The sequence below is a fragment of the Lutra lutra genome, chromosome 3, assembly GCF_902655055.1.
Source record: "Lutra lutra chromosome 3, mLutLut1.2, whole genome shotgun sequence".
In the NCBI taxonomy this organism is placed as follows: Eukaryota; Metazoa; Chordata; class Mammalia; order Carnivora; family Mustelidae; genus Lutra; species Lutra lutra.
Genome location: NC_062280.1, coordinates 187,614,736 through 187,636,173, shown reverse-complemented (window position 1 = coordinate 187,636,173; position 21,438 = coordinate 187,614,736). Strand labels below are relative to the sequence as shown.

Here is a 21,438-nt window from a genome sequence, read left to right as displayed (position 1 = left end):
GAGTTGCCCAGTGTCCTTTTCATTCTTTAGTGACTATCTTGACTTCCTCCTGAGGACCATGAAAAAACAGTAAGGAGCACAAGATGCCCATCTTTTCCTATGCTTCATAGTTTCATAATTTTCCTAAGCCACAGGCAACAGGACCCACAGTCATAACACAAAGAAAACTATGTGCATGGATGTGAGTATTAAAAATAACAGGTGCTCTATAGAACATACACTTGTCTCCACCTAGGAGCCCTGTCTGCAAGATTTCATGGAGATGAGTCGCTGCTTACATACTGAGTGTTTCCACTTACCCAAGGTTAAAGTCCAGTAACCAGTCCGTTTCCTGTTCCCCCACTAGACTTTTCATTCTTAGAGTTGGTTTGATACAGATCTCAGGTGGATATACTCCTCAGACCCTGTATCCTTGTGTTAAAATATAGGGCTTTTATCTTAAAAAAAAAAAAAAGTCACTCGCCATATTTAAAATGCATCCCAAACATCATGCAAGTGGGGCTACCAATTCCAAGTAATTTTTAAAGCTTGGGGCAGCTGAAGCCATGACAAGCTTTCATTTGTCAACTGCTCTTAAGTCCCCAGTTCTATTAGGAAGGCTTATTAGCAGAGTAATGACAGAATTCATGGTCACTTAGATCATGCTATTCTATGTGCATATTTTAGACATTTTCAAGGTGATGCTTAACTTGTTCATTCATAAAAATATTATAGTTGTAATATTAATTATAATGTAAGCTCATAATAACCCTTACAAGTTTTGCCACAAGCTACTAGAATCCAGTAAAAGTAGTAAAATTTACTAGAATAACTGAAAGTTCCAACATGCTCTGGAAATTTCAGACCTTAAAGTCAAATAAATGCATGGAGCCCATTTAAAGACTTTGTTCACTATCATGAGGTACACCTGAGCTGCAAAAGGAGTTGAGATAATGATTTTAATGAACAAACAATGAGAACCAAGCTAAATACTTGAAAGTCTCTAGAGGTGTGTGGGCAGAAGAGGATGCTGGGTTCTTAAAACCAGAGTATGATATCCAACTGGATTAAGTTTCCTTTCAATGCCAAATGCCGCTGGAATGAATCTGCATTAGTATCAGTGAAAGACATCCTACCCAGGGCTTCTCAGACTTTACTGTGCATATCAATCGCTTGGCATCTTGTTAAAAAGAAGATGGAGATCTTGGGATTCCTTATTTCTAAAATCAGCCCGATGATGCTGAGGCTGTTGTCCATAGACTGCATTTTGAGTAGCAAGGACCAACAGACAGCTCTCACCAAAACACCAAAAATCCCACCTTTGATATCACAACACAACTTTGCATGATCTTCTCTATCTCCTTGGGAAAATTAAGTGCGAATTACCTTGCCTCTTTTCACGTTTGCCTAAAACTACGGTGTCTGGAAAAAAAAAAACAGATTTAAAAAAGTAAACAACTGTGCTAAACAAATAAGTCAATCAGAGAAAGACAGTTATCATATGATCTCAATGATATGAGGAATTTGAGAAATAAGACAGGATCATAGGAAAGGGAAGGAAAAATGAAACAAGATGAAGAGAGGGAGACAAACCATAATAGACTCTTAATCTCAGGAAACAAAGTGAGGGTTGCTGGAGGGGAGGGGGGCATGGGAGGGATGCGATGGCTGGACACTGGGACGGGTGATGGACGTTGGGGAGGGTATGTGCTATGGGGAGCGCTGTGAATTGTGTAGGATGAATCACAGACCTGTACCCCTGAAACAAATAATACACTATATGTTAATAAAAATAAATTAAAAAAAAACACAAAAAATAAAAGGTAAGCAACTGCTGAATGAAATAAAATAAAGCCCTCCTCAGCAGGCCATAAAGCCAATCTCTGGCTGCAACCATGTTAATAAGAGCAAGTTTGGAAAGTGGAGATTCCTGATTTTCATTCCAAGGTGTTTATCTTTGAGAATGAAAAGCCAATGCCAGGAAATACGGTTAGCTTGGTGCTAATGAAACAGGGGGCAGCCTCCCAGGCTGTAGAGGGTGCGGGAGCACTGTGGGCAGATGGACTTTGACCAGCAAGGGCTGCTGGCCTTAGCGACACCCCCTCTGAGGCCCTGACAACAAGTAGGAAAAGCACATCCACACTCAGAGAACAAATGGGGGCCGAGAACTGGCTTAAATGGTTTGTTACTGCCTCATCAACTGCATTCCGTAAACACAACCATCCACTCACTGCCTTGAGTTACCTACAAAGCCAAGAGAGTTAAGTGCTGAGATCCAAAAGAGAATTGAGGGATCCAATATTTTTAATTTTCAGAAGATGGCTTTATCGTTGGCTGTATACCTTTTAAGCACATTTATGAGCTCACCTGCCTAACTCTTTCTGTGTGTGTGTGTGTTTCGGTACCTCACAAACTCTTGAAGTTAGTGCTACCTCAGTTTCCACAGTTTTCAGAGTTGAGTGCAAGCTAAGTGTGATTAGAAGCAAACAAATGTCTGCTCTTTATTTCTAGTAAGCAGAAGTCATCCTGTCTTGGCGGCCCTACATTTCTCCCTTCCTTGAAGCGATGATTCCTTTCAATGAAAGCAGCCTGAGATTTATGAGGGTTGTTTCTTTCTGCCTTTTGCAGTGAGCAGGGGAGAAGCCGGCTCAGCAAGGTTAGCTGAATGCAGTCTGGACTATCCTTAGAACGCAACTGAGATCACTCAGCTGCCTTGAGAGGCAATTGCTTGACTCCAGAAGACTCTTTTCACTGCAGAGTTAACATTGCAAAAGGGATCTGTCTCCTAACAGCTATTACTGTCTATTAAACATAAGAAAATAACTTATTTCCCAATACATATAATGACTTTGGATTAAGAGAAGGGTGAGAATGAGAGAAACCAAATTTTATTTTGGGTGGAAGAGTTATTTAAAACCTGGATTGATGGGGCGCCTGTGTGGCTCAGTGGGTTGAAGCCTCTGCCTTCGGCTCAGGTCATGATCTCAGGATCCTGGGATCGAGGCCCATATCGGGCTCCTTGCTCGGTGGGGAGCCTGCTTCTCCCTCCCCCCTGCTACTCCCCCAGCTTGGGCTTTCTCTCACTCTCTGTCAAACAAATAAAACCTTAAAAAATTATTAAAAAAAATAAAAAAATAAATAAAACCTGGATTGATTGATTGATTGATTCCTTTTTAGATTTTATTTATTTGAGAAAGAGGGAGAGAGACGGAAGGCGAGAGCACAAGCTGGGGGGAGGGGCAGAGGGAGAAAAAGAAGCAGACGCCCTGCTAAGCAGGAAACTCAACTCAGGGCTCAATCCAAGGACCCTGAGGTCATGACCTAAACTGAAGGCAGGCATTTAACCAACTAAGTCACCCAGGTACCCCTAAAACCTGTATTTAAAAATGTATACATTTATATTTATATTTTATAATATATTTATATTTCTATTTTAATCTCCGCAAAGAGAACCACCTTGAACGAGAGCATGGAACATGTGTTTTTAACTCAGATAAAAAAAATACCTAAAAGGGCGCCTGGGTGGCTCAGTGGGTTAAGCCACTGCCTTCGGCTCAGGTCATGATCTCAGGGTCCTGGGATTGAGTCCTACATCGGGCTCTCTGCTCAGCAGGGAGCCTGCTTCCCTCTCTCTCTCTGCCTGCCTCTCTGTCTACTTGTGATCTCTCTCTCTCTGTCAAATAAATAAATAAAATCTTTAAAAAAAAAAACCTAAAAAAAAATTCCCAAGTCTACGTGGGTAATCAGTCTTGTGGTTCCCTGAAATCTAAGTCAAGGAAACAAAGAGCTCTAAAAATGACCACTTTTAAAAGTGTGTGGCCCCTGGGGGTCTAGGTCCAACTCAAAATTGTACTATGGAAGCTGAAGGCACTGGAGTCCTCATGTCCTGACTGTACAGAAGAATCCTTAGAATCAGATCCGTCCAAAGATTTCTTTTTTGGGATCAACACAAGTTATTGACAATCTCTAATGTATGGTCTCTCTACTCTTAGAATCATCCTCTTAATAAGCCAAGGTGAATTTCAGATGAACTAGCTCATCCATCCAAACATCCTTCCATCCATCCATCCATCCATCCATCCATCCATCCATGTTTCTGCCATTTATTCATTCAAGAAACATTTAGGTCTACCAATCTTGCGCCAAGGACTCTGCTAGGCATTAGGAATAGCAACAGAACATGATGTGCTTCTCTTCTGTGTTGCCTTGCCTGCTACTTCCAGACAGATTTAATCACTCTCTCTCTGTGCTGCTGATGTGAATCCATATATTTCAAAACTCAACCGGGTGAAAAATAGGGTTAACATCCTCTTGTGTAAACTAAAAGCCTTATCCAAGATTATTTTGCAAATTGGAAGACCAATTCATCTCCAGTATAATTTTTGTACACATGCAGAGGAAGAAATTCTGTTTTGCTTACCAAGTTTTCCCAGCTTCTACACATATTGGATGCAAAGAGGTAAGGAAGAAAGGAAGAGAGGGAGGGATGGAGGGAAGGAAATAAGGAAGGAAGGAAGGAAGGAGGGAAGGTGAGAGGGAGGGAGGGAGGAAGGGGCTAAGGCCAGCCTGCTGGGCTTTGGTTCATGAGCAAACTGCATGGTTTGGCACAGAGTATTCGTCCTCTAGAAATATACACTATATGAAACTGAATTCACAAAGTCAACATCTAATGCGAGATGGACACAGAACTTGGTCATTAGAGTTTGGTTAAGTCCCTTCTACACAGAAGTGTGTCAAAGGGTAATGGTAGCATATGGGAGACATTTATAGGCATACTTCATCTGAAGCCAACACATTAGCAAGTTTTCCAAATATTAAGAAATCTCATGATAAGGTGGACATGATCAAATTGTTGGCCACTTTGTTGTTGCCCTTTGTGAATGGGCACCAGACCTCTGGGGATGGGCATGCAACTTTATGGCTCGCTTCCTTCAGCAGCATACACCATCTTTGTTCTAATCACTTAGAGCACATTCAGATATTCACAGATAGTTCTACCTTATTAAAGGTTTTCCATTTTTTCTAAATTTTCTTTGTTTTATATTTATTGTTTAATCAAAATTAAATGTGTTCATGACATTAAAATGATTTTTTTCTGCAAATCTCATTAAAAAAAAAATCCCAGTAGCGTCTTCTCACCTGTCTTCCAACTACTTTAACTGTTAACTATTTCTATTTGATGACTGCTATTGATTATGTCTTTTGATTATGCTTACATTTATTTAAATAATGTGCTCATAGTGTTCCAGTTACTGTTTTTAGTTCTCCATAAAAGAACAGAATTTACTTTTTTTTAGCCCTTTTCCTCCCTGCAGACACACACACACACTTTCCTCCCACTATTCTTCCTACAGAATGATATTACAATATTGGGTTTGGATCAATATATGGCCTTTTATGTTGCTATGAGGTTAGAGAACCCTATTTCCAGCTGAGCCATATAGTGAACTACCGTTACATTTCCTTTCTTATATTCATTTTTAAGTCCCTAGATCGATCGAGCTTTCTTTTTCTTTCTTTCTTCCTTCCTTCCTTTTTTTTTTTCTCTTTCATTCTTTCCTTCTTTCTTTTTTTTGATGGGGGGGTTGGAGGGGGTAGCTCAGTTTCCTATGTACCTATTACTAATTAATCCCCAAACACTTTACCATATATGCAAATCTCCTCTTAAGAGACACACATTCAGTATGCTATTGATTCTTCTATTTTGAGACACTCTTCCAAAGCCCTGTGCTTACTTCTATACTACAATCTGGTGTTAATGTTCCCTAGATTTACTGCTCAGATGTCCTTCCAGGATATCTCACCGTGACCCTTGGGGATTGTTTTGGTGACTCCATGTTTGATTATTTGTTTTCTGGATCCAATGGCTTTTTTAAATTTATATACTCCCTTGTTTTAAAATTTTTCTTCCTTCGTGGGTGCCTGGGTGGCTCAGGGGGTTAAGCATTCAACTCTCGGTTTTGGCTTGGATCACGACCTCAGGGTCATGATATTAAGACCTGTGTAAAGCTCCACAATGGGCATGAAGCTTGTTTGAGATTCTCTCTCTCCTTCTCCCTCTGCTCCTTCCCCACCCGCACCCTGGCTTGTGTTCTCTCTCCCTAAAAAAAAAATTAAAAACTAAGCTAAACTAAAATATTTTCTCCTCCAGTTGTTTCCTATAAAAAGGTCCAAGGGAAGAAAATTTTGTTTTTTTTTAATTTTTTAAGGGAGGAAAGTTTGGGGACCTTGAATATAGGACCGTATCTTTTTTTTTTCATTTTTAATTTTTTATTAACATATAATGTATTATTAGCCCCAGGGGCACAGGTCTGTGAATCGCCAGGTTTACACACTTCACAGCACTCACCATAGCACATACCTTCCCCAATGTCCATAACCCAACCACCCTCTCCCTATCCCTCCTCTCCCGGGCAACCCTCTGTTTGTTTTGTAGGATTAAGAGTCTCTTATGGATTGTCTCCCTCCAGATCCCATCTTGTTTCATTTTTTCCTTCCCTACTCCCCAAACTCCCTACTTTGCCTCTCAACTTCCTCATATCAGGGAGATCATGTGATAATTGTCTTTCTCTGATTGACTTATTTCATTCAGCATAATACCCTCTAGTTCCATATAGGACCGTATCTTCATTTTATCCCTCAGTGGATGGTGTGGTTGAAAAGAGAGTACTAGATTGCAAATCATATCCCCCTATACATTTTAAAGTTGTTCATTGACCATTTATCTCTACTTTCCAGCATGGTACTGAGAAGTTCAATGCTATTCTGAAACTTGATCATTTGTTTTTACTTTCCAAAAGCTTCCTGAAACTTTTTATCTCTAGTGTTCTGAAATTTGACTGTGATGTGCATGGGCTTGGGCCTTTTCTGTCCATTTTGCTCACACTTGGTAGTCCCTTTACTATGGAAACTCATGGACTTCCATTCTGGGACGCTTTATTTGTAGCATTTGTTGGATATTTTTCCCCTCCTTGCTTCCTCTTTCTTTATGAAACTCCTATCACTTGATTTTATGCCTCTTGGGTTAATAATCTCTTTAAAAATATTTTCTGGGGGGCGCCTGAGTGGCTCAGTGGGTTAAGCCGCTGCCTTCGGCTCGGGTCATGATCCCAGGTCCTGGGTTCGAGCCCCGCATCGGGCTTTCTGCTCAGCAGGGAGCCTGCTTTCTCCTCTCTCACTGCCTGCCTCTCTGCCTACTTGTGATTTCTCTCTGTCAAATAAATAAATAAAATCTTTAAAAAAAATATTTTCTGGTAATTGTTCATTTATTTGCCTTCTCCTTTCTAGAAAGTTTCCTGAACTTTATCTTTCAACTTATTTATTGAGCGTTTCCTGATTTCCTATCATACTTAAAAAAAAAATTTAAGATTCCTTTGTGCTTTCTGAATGTTCCTTTATAAAGGCTTCCTTTTCTTGTTTCATGAATGTAATAAATTTGCTCTCAATTTTTTTCACCTCTGGCTTTTAAAGTTGGCTTATTTCCTAAAATAACTGGTCATCTTTTGATATATGCTTACATATGAGTAAGTCTATAAAGTGCTATTGAAAGCTCTTTATAAGGAGGGCTTGTTGTCAGAGAGACTTCATTATAGAGCAATCTGGTTGGCCACTTCATGAGGGCACTCATGACTGTAAGTTTGCCAGATCCCCTTATCTCTTACCAACCTGTCATATTCTCCAAGGGAAAAAACCTTTCAATCTACTCCTTATAAGGCATTATCCAGGATGTCTGAATAGGGGCATCAAATAGAAGAGGAAATGAAGGTGGAAGTTCTCTCGCAGCTTGGTGTGTAAAATTCCATTTAATACTTCTACTTGCAGCATTCTTGGTGGTCCTGGAGCCAGCATGCCCAGTTCAAAAAAGCTAATTATGTGCATCTCTTTCCAACTCCATGATCAGAGACTTTATGTTGTTAGCTTAAAATTAGCTTTGGTGGGAGTATTTATCCCTCTGAAATTGGCAGCAACTACAAATTAATCCCCCCTTTCCCCAGCCCAAGCTGATTGTTAACAGAACCAGTGCTCTGTGGAGGGCTCTACGCCTGCCCCAAGCTGTGTCTGGGTTTTCCCCATGCCAGAACTCCTCTGGCTTACCCCCACCCCCCCAAAAGCACACTTTTCGTTTCCTGCCCAGGTTGGGGGAAGGGAGCCTGCTCATGGGTTGATGCAGAATGGAAAGGGGAGAGGGAACCTAGCCTCTAACTGCCTCTCAGACTTTCAAGCCACTCTCCTGTTTTCAGCCCTCTCTTCTCTCCCACTTTGAAAAGCACCTGGCACCACCACTCCTGGTTTTCTGAAGCACAGGTTGCTTCTTGTCTCTACCTGCTGCTGGCTTAGGTTTCAGCTTCCTGGGATCTGCCAAGTCAGTGGCCATTTATCCATCTGTTTTGCAACATGCAAAATTAGGTATCTGTGGTCTCCTTTTTGTTGAGGGTTTATATCTTTTTTTTTTTTTAAACACTCCTTTACACTCCTTTTAGAGGTCTGAGGGAAGAGTTTGATCTGTTTTTTAATTTTTTTATTTTTAATTTAAATATCATTGACATATAATATTCTATTAGTTTCAGGTGTGTGACATAGTGATGTGACAATTAAATTGTCACCACGGTAAGTTTAATTACCCTTTGTTACCATTCAACGTTATTAGAGCATTATTGACTATATCCGTCTTCTCTACTTCTCATGCCCGTGACTTACTTATTTCACAACTAAAAGTTTGTATCTCTTAATCCGTCTCACTTCATTCTTCCATTCCTCCATCTCTCTCCCCTCTGCCAACCACTGATTTCTTCCTTGTATTTATGAGTCTGTTTCTTTGGTTGTCACTGTTGTTCTTTTGTTTGTTTTTTATTTTATTTATTTTATTTTATTTTATTTTATTTTAAGATTTTATTTATTTGTCAGAGAGAGAGGAGAGCGAGCGAGCACAGGCAGACAGAATGGCAGGCAGAGGCAGAGGGAGAAGCAGGCTCCCCGCCAAGCAAGGAGCCCGATGTAGGACTCGATCCCAGGACGCTGGGATCATGACCTGAGCCAAAGGCAGCTGCTTAACCAACTGAGCCACCCAGGCGTCCCTGTTTTTTATTTTTGACTTATATGTGAAATCATATGGTATTTGTCTTTGTCTGACTTATTTCCCTTAGCATAATACCCTCTAGATCCACCCACATTGTCATAAGTGGCAAGATTTCATTCCTTTTCTATGGATTAGTAATATTCCTCTGTGTGTGTTTGTGTGTGTGTGTGTGTACATGTAATATATACATCTTCCGATACCCATTCATCCTTAGATAGACACTTGGGTTGTTCCATATCTTGGCTAATGTAAATAATGCTGCAACAAACGTAGACGTATATATGCCTTTTCAAATTAGTGTTTTCCTTTTCTTCAGATAAATATCCAGAAGTGAAATTACTGGGTTGTATAGTACTTCTATTTTTCTGTCTCTTTTACATGAAAATCCGACTGGAGACTTGATGGTGTATTAGGGCAGGCCAAGAATCTGAGCGGTCCAGAAACAATCCTCCTATCCTGGGCCCACCCAGCAGGGCCGCTCAAGACTCAGGGAGGCCTCACGGCCAAGGTGGCCTTTCTGGTTCTCCAGTTAATAGTACCCAGGTCAGCACTGCCCCCGGGGGCATGGGCAGAAGCACATTAAGTGAGGATGGAGTTACCATGTATGTTTGCTGAATTTTTGCCCGGTGCTATTCAGGGCCTGGCCAACTGCTATAGACTTAGTAACCTCGACTTCCTGAAAATCCCTCTTTTTGGCCTTTGTAAAACACATACATATTTCTTCTTGGAAAAGTTTCCAAGTACCAGGGCAACCTGAAGAGATCCTGTGGATTTGAGCCATTACCTGTTGGTCTATAAATTGGTTAGAATTTATTTGGCAATTGAGAAATAACTAATCTTGCTCTTGTTCCATGCAGCCTCAAGGTTCACACCATTCATCTTGTTAAATTCAGTTTTTCAGCTCCAAGAGGTAAGAAGGCATCTCAGCATGAATAACTCTGAAGAACAAATGGCATTTCTGGGCTGATCACTTAACAAAAACCTGTGCTGGGCAAGGAAAAAGCCATGCTGATTCCTTTCATTCTGTGCCCGGTGGACCTGCCAGTGGTGAGTGTAGGCTGGCTGATTATTGACGACTGGAAAACTCTTCCACTTTCGGTTACAAGATTGGCAACAATTTCTGAGACAAAAACACTCTTGGCACCTCGGGCAACCACGCAGCGCCAACCTACAATAGGAAAACATGCTCTAAATTGTTGGCCCAGACTCTCAGGAGACCTTGTTCTCGGTGAGCTGGTGTGTGGCATGCTGGGGCCCCAGCTTCACTTCTGGGAGAACGACTCCCCTGTTGAGACCAGAGGGAAAGGCCTCCATCCCGTTAAGAAGCATCTTTTAAGCATGGGAACCCAGGAGTTAAATGATTCTTGGACAAAGGTGGTGCCTCACGGGGACAGAAGAAGAAGGAATCCATGACATAAACGTGTGCTTGCAGCTAGATGCATGTGGGTCCCAGCCTCTGCTCACCATTTCCTAGCCACTCGTCTTTGGGCAAATGAGCTTTCTCTAAGCTTCGCTTCACTCTTTTTGACAAAATGGAAGTAATCATAAAAACTACCTGGAGAAGCTGCTGGGAGTGGGGAAGAGCAGGCAGCCCAGAAAGACTGCTATGGTGGGCTGATCTGTGGGTGACACGTCTGCCCCACGTCAGCTCCAAGTTATGCCAAGGTGGCCTCTTTGGAAGGGATAGATCAAGGAGCAGAGCCTACCTTCTGAGAAAGTACCAGGGCTCCTCCCTGAGAAAGCAGAGAATGACTTAGTGAACCTGAGGAAGATGCAGAGTTGACATTAAATATTTACTGAGCATCCGAGCACGTGAGAAAGCAGAGGGATTTATCTCCAGGAACATTTCACTTAAGACAAGGCATTGAACATCCATCGGAAGCAGGAACATGTCCTCATTGAATCACTAATGAGAAGGCACCTCGGGAAGCATAATATTACATTCGTTAATGCCTGCCAGAGCAGAATCTTGCCCTATCACTTTCCCTCCTTGTTTTACACCCGCACAGTTCACTGGCAAAGCCCTGCATCTTGGAGATACACAGCCCCAGTGACAGTGTATTTTGGCTTGAGTGCAGGCACATTTCATCAAATCCACACACACAGCAAACATATTGTGTGGAGAGTTCCCAAGTTCAAAGCTGGGTATGAGTCTCTGCTCCTCTTTAGGCATTTTAAATATGTTCTGAATGGTGAAACTTCATGTGTGTGTGTGTGTGTGTGTGTGTGTGTGTAAAAGTGTGTGTGCGCTAGTGCACAGGAGTGCACATGGATTTACACTAATGGATCTAATCACCCCACTTCTACTTTTAAGAGTCGTCATTATTATCCCAAACATCTCTTTGGATTCCATCACGTCCTTTGCAAGACAGTTACTAACTGTGAAAATACCAGGTATAAGGCCTATTTACTTTAGCATAAAAACCTTGAAATTTTCCACAGAAGATAGTAAATAATTCAGTAGTGCCGATCCATATCTTATTTGATGCTGCCTCTTCACTTCTTCATCTGTATGATCACGGATTGCTTTCTTTTCTTTTAAAAATAGACTTCACTTTTAGAGCTATTTTAGGTCTGCAGCAAAAGTGAGCAGGAGGTACAGAGAGTTCCCACAGGCCCTCTGCCCCCACACACGCGTGGCTTCCTCCACTATCCACACCCCCTACCAGAGTGGGACGTATGCCACAACTGAGGAACCTACACGGACACATCACAGTCCCCCAAAGTCACAGCGTACCTTGCGTTCACTCTTGTACATTCTATAGGTTTTCACAAATGTATCATGATACGTGTCCTTCGATGATGTTAACAGTGCTTTGGCCTTACTGAATGGAAAGAATGGGATGCTAATACAGATCTTTTCTCCCCAGACTCCACAGGCAGAATGGTGTCAGCTAAGAAACACGGAGCCAGGGGTGCCTGGGTGGTTCAGTCAGTTAAGCGACTGCCTTCTTTGGATCAGGTCCCACACGGGGCTCCCTGCTCAGCACGGAGCCTGCTTCTCCCTCTGCCGCTCCCCCTGCCTGTGCTTTCCTGCTTTTTCTCCGTCAATAAATAAATAAAATCTTTAAAAAATACATGCACGCAGAGTTACCCTTCTACTCGGAACATTTTCTAAGGATATAACAAGGCCCCAACATTTAAAAAAAAAAAAAAAAAAAGGCCTCACAGAAATCTCCAGTGAACACTGTCAGTCAGTGAGTATGTCTTCTGGGACTGAGCCTGGGTTGTTACTCTTTTCCCTGTACCCGGTCATTCAGCTTCCCTGTTTCTCAACTATCTATCCACCAGCATGCGACTCTGGTTCTTCCCAAGGTCAAGTTCACACACTGGCAGCCTGATCTGAATGGAGCCCTGACCCATGCTTGATTCTGTGGTGATTTCTTCCTCTTCTCTAGTTCTCTCCGTCGATGCCCAGAGCCAGGGCGTCCTTGGCATTTCTTGTCCCGCTCCCCTCCTGTTCTGCACATTATTTGTCTTTGGTTATTTCTTGTCCCTTAATTCTGGAGTCTGTTTGCTCTCCTCACTCACTCTCAGGCACCTCTCTTGTCCTCAAACCACAAATTTCTTCTTTCTCCTCATGGAAAACACGCCCTGGACATGAGACAAAGCAACCTCTGCCTTCTTGCCTTAGGTACCAAAGTGGACACTGGTTTTAATGCAATTTCTTTCCTCTCCAGGTAGTAAGGGCAGAGAAAGTTCTGGTTTTCATTGGCTCCATTACGTTATTCAGTGCCAAATATCTCCTCAACTGTAACCAATGTGAGAAATGGACTGTTTCATCTGCAAGCTGAAGAATCAGGTAAATATGAGCGTTTCTTTATTTAGTTAGTAGGAAAAAATCATTCTAGGGTGTCCACGTGGGACCATTCCTAGCCACTGGTGGGCTATTGCTTTACACTCAGCCTAAGTTATAGCGCCGGGTGGGGAGGCATGATTATAGAAACAGAGTTAGGGACAAATGCCAACATGAACATGTATTATATAAACACAGCTCAAATTACCTCCATACATTCTGAATTTAGAAATCTCACCAATCCACAGATGAAAAACATTCCCGCAAGTATCTAAGTGTGGGATAATATAAAGTGAATGGACAGTGCATTTAGTGCTAGAAGCACAGTTAGGGATTTCTCATGCTTTATGCAACTCGCCTGCTTCACAAGCAACCGAGGGAATAGGGGAGCCCATCGCAGTAGTTCATTTAACTTTTCAAATTTCCAGATGCTGTTCTTGTCTCTGCTTCTGTTTGGATAACTGCCATTACGTTCCCTTTCCAATAAAACCCGGTGTGCAACGCTCCCCTCGGCTTGCTACTGTTCTTACCTCATTCCTACCAAATTATCCAAAACAAACAGGGGTCTGTCGTGGTCCATAGGACAGCAGGAGCCTCCCCAGTTCTGCTGCGGACCCAAGGGTTGCCTTTCCCACTGAGAGGTGGCCAGTGTGGCTTTTCCTGAGAAAAAGGTAGAGCCACACCAGAAGTAGCCCCTAAGGCGTCATTCTAGTCTTTTCTCATCTCATCTTCATAAGGCAATGACCTCTGTTGTTGCTGGGTAACTGATCAGGGTCCCCAAAGAACAGACCCATCCTAGGTATCCCTGGCAGCGGCTCCTGGCTTTGGGAAGGAGGTTAGATTAGCCATGCCTTCTAGTGAAAATGCCAGAAGATACCTTTGGATTTTGAACACACAGAAAGGGCTTTCTATGAAGTGAGAGCTCCAGGCCATTTTCCTGTTCCAGTCTATTCCCTCAACATAAAGGGTCCTCCCTCCACAGGACCCCCACTACAGATCTTTCATTCCCCACTGACCATTCTTAAAGCCCCCTGATTAATGGAGATCCCTGGCTGACAGCAACCTTCCCTGAAAGAGTCATATTTTTAAAGATGCAAACGTCATTTCATTCTGAATGAAGAGTTAATTTTATGCAAGATGTTTGGAGGGAATATTAGAGAAGTGTTTTTTTGGTTTTTGTTTTGTTTTAGAGAGAGAGAGAGAAAGAGAGAGAGGAGAGGTGCAAAGGGAGAGGGAGAGACAGGGTCTTAAGCAGGTTCCAAGCCCAACGTGAGCCTGACACAGGGCTTGATCTCATGACCCTGAGATCATGACTTGAACCAAAATCCAGAGCTGGACGTTTAACCAACTGAACCACCCAGGCACTCTTAGAGAAGTGTTTTGATATCTTGTCCCTGCTGGACTGGATCTGTTGTTAGCGAACTTATTTTTCCTTTTAAAATGAGAAACTCATACTTCAAATGGGTTTGAAGCCTGTTATACACGTCAGATAAAAGTGCAACTGCCCAGGGATGGGGTGGGGGGAAAGTAGTTCAACTGTTTGGTCCATGGAACCCCTGAGAGAGCCACATGGAAGTCTTATCTTGGGAAGCCCCAAAGTGAGGCTTGGGAAGATGCTCTGAAGAACTCAGTATCAGATGATTTGTCAGACTCTTTCCTTTAACAAACTGTTATTTGCTACACTGGTCTCAAACACTATCTCATACCCATAGGTTTTAGTTGGTTTCCATGTAGAAATGATGCCAGTCTTAAATATACAGATTAGAGGCAAAACTACAAAGGTACTAGCTAGCAACCACTTACAAAATAAGGAACATGCACAGTAATATCAAGACCCACACCCTCACTTCACATGACGAGTTATCACCCCAGATATACTGGGCAGCCGTGCCCTCCATCACCGTGGTTCTTCTTCCTTTGTCACTTTCTCCTTTCCCTTTCTTCTTGCCATCCTCTACTCCTTCACTTCTCTCTTACATTCTTTGTTTTTTTTTTTTTTGCTCACTCCTTTTCTCCATATCTTCCTTGATCTCTCTTTTTTCCCTGTTTTTTTTTTTTCATCTTTAACTCCTTTACTTTCTTTCTTATTTTGTTTGCTTTTGGCCTTTTCTGAGCTTTTGCCTACTCCTTCCATATCAGTCAGGCTAGGCTAAGCCACATGGCAGTAACAAACATCCCCCAAATCTCAGGTGCTTCAAGCAACAAAGTTTGTTTCTCAATCATTCTACATGTCTGCCAGTTTGGCAGGGGGCTCTGCTCATGGTAGTCATCCAGGGATCTGGGCTGATGAAGCAGCCATTTTCTCAAATGCTACTGGAAGAAAAAGAGAATGGGGGGGCAGGAAGAAAAAGAGAATGGGGGGGCGAGAATCTGGAAGCTTCCACCTAGACGTGAAAGACATATCAACTGCCTCCTATTTCATTGCCGAAGCAAGTTACACGGACCCACTTTGAGTTGGTGGGTGAAGCGCACTTCTCTCCTGTATCCATGAGCTAGAAAGTCCAAACACATAGAAATGCCCCTGACAAGTACCACTCATTAAGTAAACTCTGCAGATCTACCCCAGATTTCTGCCACTCCTCAGCTTCTAATTGTCTTTCCCTCCATCCCTGTTCCTTATCCCTCTTATTTTGGTTGAGGTCCTTCCTGATTTCCTCCTCTTCTTCACCCCATCATAAGGTGGAAACACCAACAATAGTCATAGGAAGTATCACTTAACATGGAGAGAGGGGAGTGTCATGGTTTTATGCATAATCCCTAGTGTAACAGGATAAGGGCCCTCTAAGCAGAGGAGAAGGCTGTGTCAGGCCGTGGTTCAGGCTCCTCCCTCCTGACAGGTACAGTCCTGACAGACACTGGTCTTTTCCACTGTTGGTGCTAAAGCCATGCTGCTTAAGGCTCACATGGAGCACACTTTTCCTTTTCCCATTCTATACCACTTCACATTAATATTCATTTAAAATCTTTCTCCATAAACATCACTTAGCTGCCCTAAAATAAGTCAGGGCAAAACCATTCCCACTATACTTTATAAATATATAGTAAAGGCACAAAGCAAAAATATAAGGGCAATTACCTAGTATTGATTCTAGTTACAATGAATCCAAGGAAATAGCTGCATTGTAGAATTATAAGGAAATCTCTAGGGTAAAGCCAAACCTTACCTATCAATACAAGAGTTCCAAGAGCTGAAGAAAAGCAAGTACATATTATTTGAATATAAATGTTACTCACTTCAGGTGCTTAGTCAGATAGCACTGAGGACCAGTAAACCAGAAGCCAATATGTCTACTGTAGCTGCTCCTATGTTCCAAGTCTGAAAGTCATGAGCAGCTTTGCATCTTACAACTCTTTCCTGGGTAGCACTCAATGTCCTGGGGGCATTTATTTGGAATTTATGAGGCATTGACAGCAGGGAGATTCTTCAGAAACTTTTTTGTGTTACCTGGAGCACCATGGCTCAGATCAGCAAAGGGCTACGTGACAGGATCAGAGACATATTGGGCTGGCCTTGGGAGGGATAGCACATAAACGGCTGCATCTGTGAGATGATAAAAGATGAAGAAAGCTTCTCAAATGTCTCCCCAATGTTCACTATATTGACACAATTTTATAAGTAGACAATTATTCCATTGAGAACTAAGGTTTTTTTAGTTTCCAGAAGAACCAATAAAAATGTACCTGGGCGGAGCAATATTAATTTTTTAAAACCATCATCAACTACTGTGGTATTACAGGGTTACTTGATACCATAAATCTGGATGAGGTAGTATGGGGCAAGTGAAGTGTCCTTGGTCTTAAGAGGAGGTAGTTGGTAATTCTTGGGAAACCAGCACCAAAACCAAGATTTACCACCTTCTCATTTTTCCCCAAGGAACAGCTCTGATTTTTCTCAAGGGAAACTAGAAAATTTTGTAACACAGAAACAAAACTGAATTTTCCAAAGTTGCATGTTAGTCCTATTACTTGGGCCATGAGATGTGTCCCAGATTTCCCCTTAAAGTAAGTAAACGTTTCAATTACCTAGGGAGTGTCCCTTCACATTGTGGGTTCCAAGATGGAGGGCAGAAAGCTGGTGTGGAGGTCAGGCAAGGAGGAGATGTTCACAGGAGAGCAGAGGACACAGAGCAATGAGGATATGGGGACACGCATGACCCAGGATGAGCCAGGCCACAACTATTTCAAGTTCACGGGCAGTGTTTAGGGATATATGTCTGGCTTATTCAACTCCGGGTTTTGAGGAACTGATACCTGAGAGGACATCTGAGTTTTCATAGTACTTACAGACACTATCCAATACACAGTTGAGGTGGGAGTTGTTTTTAAAGGAAAAATAAAATAAGATGAAAACAGAGAAGGAGACAAACCATAAGAGACTCTTAACTATAGGAAACAAACTGAGGGTTGCTGGAGGGGAGGTGGTGGGAGGATGGGGGCAACTAGGAGATCGATATTAAGGAGGGCACATGATATAGTGAGTACTGGGTGTCATATGGAACGCATGAGTCACTAAATTCTATCTTTGAAACTAATAATACAATCTGTTAATAAAAAAATTAAAAAGATGTTAGTTGAAAGATGCATTCTAAAAGTTAATCAATTAAAAAATAAAGGGTTATAGACAATGACCCTGGGACATTCAGTGTTTCATGATTCTATTTACAATTGAGAAGTCCGAGGTGAGTATCTCATTTCAATAAGATGAGCCACACTCCATTCTTTGTAGAAAATCAAGTACTATTGATTGATAAATGAAAAAATGCAGAATTATCAATATTTTACTCTTACTAAAGTTTCTTATCAAAGCAACCACTTTCTACTGTTTTGTATATAATTAATAATAAATAGTACAGTAATCACATGCATTAATTTTCATTAAATGAGAAGGCTAGCATCCCAGGGGTTTCCATACCTCTTTTGTTTTCCTTCCTTTTTTTTACCCCCTCTATGAAGAGTTGTTACCTAATTTTTTTTCTTTTTCATTTTGCAAATCAATATTCTCTTTGGCTTAGTTCCTTAGGTGACCAATGTTGGCAGGGACTTACTTTAGGGAACCAAATATGCAGAGATGTAAAACCCAAGAAGCAAAGGTGACCTGGCTCTGGCTGCCTCTGTTGGAGGGAATGCTCCATCAGTCCTGGGTCAGAGCTCTTCCTGCTCTGCGGAAGCCTGCTCTCCATCTGCCTCCAGAACAAACAAACAGCCACAGGCCATGTAGTAGCTAACAACTCCAGCTCTGCACGGGAGTGACTCATGACACATAGAATGTGAGTCATTCTGTACTCCTGGGAGTATACTCTCTCTTCCCACCCCACTCAACCCCCCAAGCTTTGAGGACTTTGAACTCCATTAAAGGATCTATAGAATGCAAGGGAGGAGTGACAGTGTGTATAAACTGTAGTGGGCACAGATGCTTCAAACAAATTGTAGGCATAATATATTTACATTTCAAGACAGGAGGAAAAAATACGTGTGCTACTTTTAAATGAAGAATATTCAGCATATACCAACAATTTAAAGAATTCTAATGTGCATTACTGTCTCTAAATGAATACTACTTTCTGAAAGGAATGGTTGGGGCTGGGCATCTTTCTACTCTTAGGGAGATGGTTTAAAATTGATTTGCATTTCAGATTTTCTTTTTAATCACTGAACATACATCATGTCATCAGACCTATCCTATTAAATGCCATCCAAGGAGCAAGCTCATGAGATCCTGTTGCTACTGCTGTGTCTAAATGTCAGATGTAGGGCAGGTATAAAGAATGATTCTGATCAAAACTTAGGGTCCAAATGATTACCTTTGTGTTCTTTTCCTATAATAGTCTTTCCCAGAGAGCTTACAGTTTGTCTGTTTGTTCCTAAATAAACCATATTCTTTTTCATACAAGAAAAAAATGGAGTTTTTATGATCTAAAGATGGAAATATACAGCCAATATATTATCAGAGGCAAATATAGTCTCTTTATATATATATAAAACAAACAAACAAAAAATGCAAAAGCCTTTCTGGACATTATTTCTACCAGAATCTGCCAAAGACAGAGAAAGAATAAGATGGGCACACAGAGTGTTTCTCAGAAGCCAAACCAAAAAGAAAAATGTTAAGAGAGATAAACATTATGTCATGTTTCTGAAACTTCCTGATCATCCTTAAAGTAGACCATCTGTCCCTGATGACGAAACTCACTGGATGAGACCTTGAGGAACGTAACTCTTTGTAAAATTTCTGAAACACTGAATTTGTTCCCCAGTATTCCAACTCTGTAGCAAATCTGTTACCCGGATGTAAATTTAGAAGCATCAGAGCTCTTGGCTCCCTGAAAGAAGAATTTCAATTTAGAAAAGGCATTATAGACTAACAAGAGAAGAATGCTCAAAACCTAAATTACCCCAAACAAACCAGGATGCAACATAAGGGAAACAACTAGAGAATTCAGCAATAAGGGAAGGTGAGTTCAAGCTGCTCTTACCACTGGGAGGAAAAGACTTGACAGCCAACAAAAATGAAATTCAGCAACAATCTCCAAATGCTAAGCACATAGTACAATTTAGATGAACAATTCTAAGCATTTTCCTACATGTCACTTAGCACATGAACAATTTCAAATTTCACATTCACCAAAGGCATGTGCGTACGCATTTGGGAGTGACTCTGCAGCCCCAGCCCTCCAGGAAGAGGCAGATAGGACTGGGATAAACAAAGTTGTTATGAAGAATCCTTAAGCAGAGTAAAAATGGGAGGAGTCATAAAGTTCAACAAGAAAAGCTTCCAGAAAGGACAGGTGAAATGGTGGACGATGTCAGGAAGTGGCGCTGACTTGGAAAAATCTAGCGGGAAATGTATTAAGCCACAGATTCCAAGTACTGGCAAGAGGAGCGAGAAAACAGGTCTAGCCTGGATATAACAGCCAGAAGCAAAGACAGGAGATGAGGGGCCAGAGGACAGGATGAAAGAGAGGACAGCCTCCACCTTCCCAGCCTTGCTCTGCAGGGGCTGACCCTGCACACCTCATGGGCTGCACAGCCTCCAGATCTGCCCAATGGAGGCCCATGAACCCCCTGGCTCTGGGGGTCCTCAGAACCTCAGACAAGCTTCCTTCCATGTGTTTCTTAAGCTGGAGCACCCCACTCAAGTTTCCAAGAAGGTTCTTTCCACGCCACATACAACAGCCTTCCCAGTACACTTGAGCACAGTGGCTTGGGAATCAAAAGACTCACCAAAATGAATCTGACATATTCACAATAGGCCTAATAGCCATTGTATACGTGGCAATTATCCCATAAATAGGTCTTATAAATCACTACGTTGCAGTTACATTGCTAAACCAAGGTGGTAATTTTCCATTTTGTTAGATTTATCAGTCACCATAGCAGAGTATAATGGATACCATAGACCCATTACCAGGAATGAACAATCATTAACATTTTGCCACGTTTACTTTGTTATTTCCTGATGTAGCATTTAAAGCAAGTTTCATGACTTTTTCCTCCTGAAGACCTCAGCAGCATCCTTTAAAAACTAAGGACAGTTTCCTATATAACCACCATCCCCTACTCCCCTCGACCCAAATGAACAGTCGTACCTGCAAATCTGACAGTCCTCGTTCCATGTTCAAATTTCCCCCACTATCCCCCAAGTGTATTTTAGGACTCATCTATTTAAAGCAGGATTCGACCAATGTCCACAGGTTAATTGCACATGGCCATTACCTGTCTTTATGCTTTTTGATTCTAGCACGCTTCCTCCACATGTCCTGCCCCTGAGGTTTTATTTTCCCATTATTGAAGCAGGTAGCAGAAGAGGTGAGCAGGGGGCCTGTGGAATGCCCACCTCCTGGATCTAATGAACTGGCCCCTTAAGTCACGGCCCTTCGTTCCTAACCCCTCTACTCCAACAGTTCTGGTGCAACGACTTCATTGCTGTGGCCGAATGCTTCCGAGCAAATTGCAGCAGGAGTCACGTGCTGTCCCACAACTCGTGATGTAAAGACGGAAAGCTAGTTAAGCTGTGATAACCCGAGCTACACAGTTCTGGCAAAACCCCATCCTTGACACTCGAATCTCGGAACGCACTGCCCACCAGCAATCCTTCCTGTGTTTCACCCAGAATAAGCCCATGTGACTGGCAGCGATAAGTGGTAACTCCCAAGAATTCATAGTCTTCCAGGCCCTCGGGTGCCAAGACATAGTTGTATTTAAGAACAAACGAACTTAGTATCAGCTACTCTTTGGTTTGATGGAAGGACAGAGGGCAGTAAGCAGCTAAGAGGACAGAGAAGAGTAGAAATTTTAGGTGAAAGGAAGAGGGGAAGAGACAAAATAAAGATAGGAATTTGGGGTCACTTTTTCTTTAAACTCGTAGCACAATCTATCATGGGACCTGAGAGTTTAGACTCTAAAATCAGGACACTGCAGCTCTCAGTGTGTGACTCTGCCCTGGGGTGTCTTATTTAACATCGCTGGACCCTCCTTCCTCAGCAGGAACTACTTATACTAAGGGCACGTCCCTAGGAGGGTTTCAGGGCAAATCAGTGAGTGAACAATGTTTAGCACAGGGCCAGACCCACGGTAAGAGTGTGACAGA

At 42.1% G+C, this 21,438-nt stretch overlaps 1 long non-coding RNA gene across 1 annotated transcript; it reads right to left on the bottom strand.

Moving 5' to 3' along the window:
- Nucleotides 1-15,084: 15,084 nt before the first annotated feature.
- On the bottom strand, nt 15,085-18,019 carry LOC125095899 (uncharacterized). Its single transcript, XR_007125996.1, has 3 exons — nt 17,897-18,019; nt 16,297-16,392; nt 15,085-15,164 (listed from the first exon to the last, which is right to left on the bottom strand). It is a non-coding gene; the product is annotated as an uncharacterized LOC125095899 (long non-coding RNA).
- Nucleotides 18,020-21,438: the final 3,419 nt, after the last annotated feature.